Raw genomic sequence first — 2667 nt, 5'->3', positions numbered from 1 at the left:
GGGACTTTCGTTAAAGGCTTTTCCCCAAAAGAGGTTTGTGTACTGGGAAAAAAAGAAATAAAATAGTATAAATACCCAAAACTTAAAAGTGTTCTTCAAAAAAGGTTTGTTATTATATTTAAATATTTCGAATCTAGTAATGTTGTATTTTTCTAAGAGTTACTAATAAGTTAAATGAGCTAAAGAAAGTATTAATTTTTTAATAATCAGATATATATTTTTATAGACTGAATTTGCTTATCACCATTCATTTCTTCCTGTGTACGTTGCATGGTTCTATGCCTGCAATCGTAGGCCGTTCTTTTCCCAGTCGCAGCACGTTCCAATAATGGCCAAAGTTTGGCCATTTTTTTCCTCTTTTTCGGCTAACTGCCTTCGATAAAATGTGTTTATGAGTGCCGCAAGCTGGTCCCGCACTGCTGCATTTTATGGCCTGGTATTCAAAGGGCCAAGTTCCGAATTCATATTTAATTGAGCACGGCCAAATAAACAGTGGCGGTAATAAAAGCGTAGCCAATTGTAGCTGTCAGAATGGGGCATTAATTACAAAATTGTAAACTTATTGGCGGACCCAAAAGGGAAGACCTAAAGGAGTAGGCATATAATTGGCTAAAGGTAAGTCCAGGTAGGCGTCAATTGAGTTAATTAGCAGATTAAAGGAGGGGAGAACAACCTTTAAATGGCTTAATAATTCAATAAGCAAAAGGGCGGAAATCAGCCAGGGTTGCGATACTTACAGATAATGAGGGGCGTTCAAAGATGATTATCCTTGGTAAACCCATTCAACTTTGCTTTCTTTCTCTTTGCATTTTAAAGAAAAAGTTACTGGGAATTTTCCGATGATGTACACTCTGTCCGCCAACATTAAGCCAAATAAAATGTTGGAAGTCTCGAGTCTTGACCGCAACTAACTTGTCTTTTAGACAACCATTTCCATGGCTTATCAGCGCCAGTGCAATCTGGAGTAATCTTTTATTTTCAACAACTACTCGGAACTAGGGAAAAAGTTGGCAGCCAACATTTTTCATCTTTTGCTCAACTCCTGCCACATTTTGCCCGTGCTCGTTTGGGCCATAAAGTTTTGTGGCCCATTTCTCATGCTTATTGTTTTGGATTCCCTTTCGTTCTATATATTTGTGTGAACTTTTCCCTGCGGTTTCGCCGTATTTTCTGGCTAACGCAAATTAAACTTCCCTAAAATATGTTTCAAAGAGGAGTTTATTCGGTCATTTACTGGCCTATATTAAAAATAATTGAAAAACTTGCATAAATTGTTCGAAAATGATGTTCGGGCAGTAATAAAACAAGTCTTGTGGATTTAATTCAATTTTATTATGTGTTTTTAGCCTTTTGCTTAAATTTAAATACCAATCAGTGAGCTGTTCAATTCGATTTAAACCTTTTTTCATTAGCTATATAAAAACTTAATTACGCTTTCATAAACCTTTTTTTGTGGCCCTCAATTCGTTAATTGAGTAGTTTAAATCACACTTATCCGTCAATTTAAATGGGTATAACAAACAACAATTAATCTATTATTTACGCTTACTTTCAGTAAGCAAAGTGGCAACTTTATAATTAAATATATAGGATTTAGAGTAATTTTCTTCAATTTAGTAGCTAATTTAATCGTTGTAAAAGCAACACATAATTACATTTATTTTTTGTGTATTCACATGTACTTATTTTTAGGTCGTGTGTGGTTGATTTATGTGTTCATTATTAACGAGATTGAAAATATTTGTCGGGGCTCAATTGCAAATACTTCAATCATCATAATTTATGCGTTCGCTGGCCATTTGTCATTTGTCGAGGGGCTTAAGCGATTTCAATTACAATTTTCCCAAGAGAGGAAAGGTTTGCAAATATTTATGCATTGTTTCATTGGATTATTCGGTCAGATGCAGTGACTGCCTTTAAATTATTTCCAATAAATTCAGAAAAAACCCATGAAACGTGAGAGAATTCCCAAACGAGTTTAAGGAAAATCATAATTTCATTCACAGCCCAAAATCCGATTTCGTATAAAAGAATTTACAAAATATTTTATTTAACTAACGCACTTCACTGCAACTGCCATATATTTGTCCAATGGTTGCATCAAAATCGTTTCAACTAAGTTTATAAAAATATTTCTAAGACATTCTTGCGTACAATTAAGTCTAATTTGCCACTAATAAACATACGGACATAAATGTGTATCTATATTTTATGTATTTACAACATCTTGCAAATATATACTCCTTAAATCGATGCCAAAAATTCGTAGTTTTGAGTGAGCACGTTTATTGCATACTTTATGCGAATGAAATCAACATGAAAACGCTTGGGATCAAAATGAAAAAGATGCAAGAGCTTACCATTTTTGATTTGATTGATGTAGAAAAGCTGTACAGCTGTGTTCAAAATAATAGCTGTGCAGATAGTTTTTAGGGGTTTAACATACAAATTTAAACTTTATCCAAATATAAAATAAGAAGTATGTTTGATAAACAGAAAAATAATACGTTTTCCATTTAAACAAAATAAGGTCTCTATGGAGAAATATAATAGCATTTAAGGTAAGTACAAAATTAAAGTATTTCAAAAATTTGAAACATTTTTAAAGCGAAGGTAGTAGTACTAATATTTTGATCCCAGCTGTAAGTTTTATTTGCGAATTCATGC

Source organism: Drosophila suzukii, chromosome 3 (assembly GCF_043229965.1).
Source record: "Drosophila suzukii chromosome 3, CBGP_Dsuzu_IsoJpt1.0, whole genome shotgun sequence".
NCBI classification, from domain to species: Eukaryota; Metazoa; Arthropoda; class Insecta; order Diptera; family Drosophilidae; genus Drosophila; species Drosophila suzukii.
The sequence above is the reverse complement of the archived record's forward strand: the minus strand, read 5'-3'. Positions refer to the sequence as shown.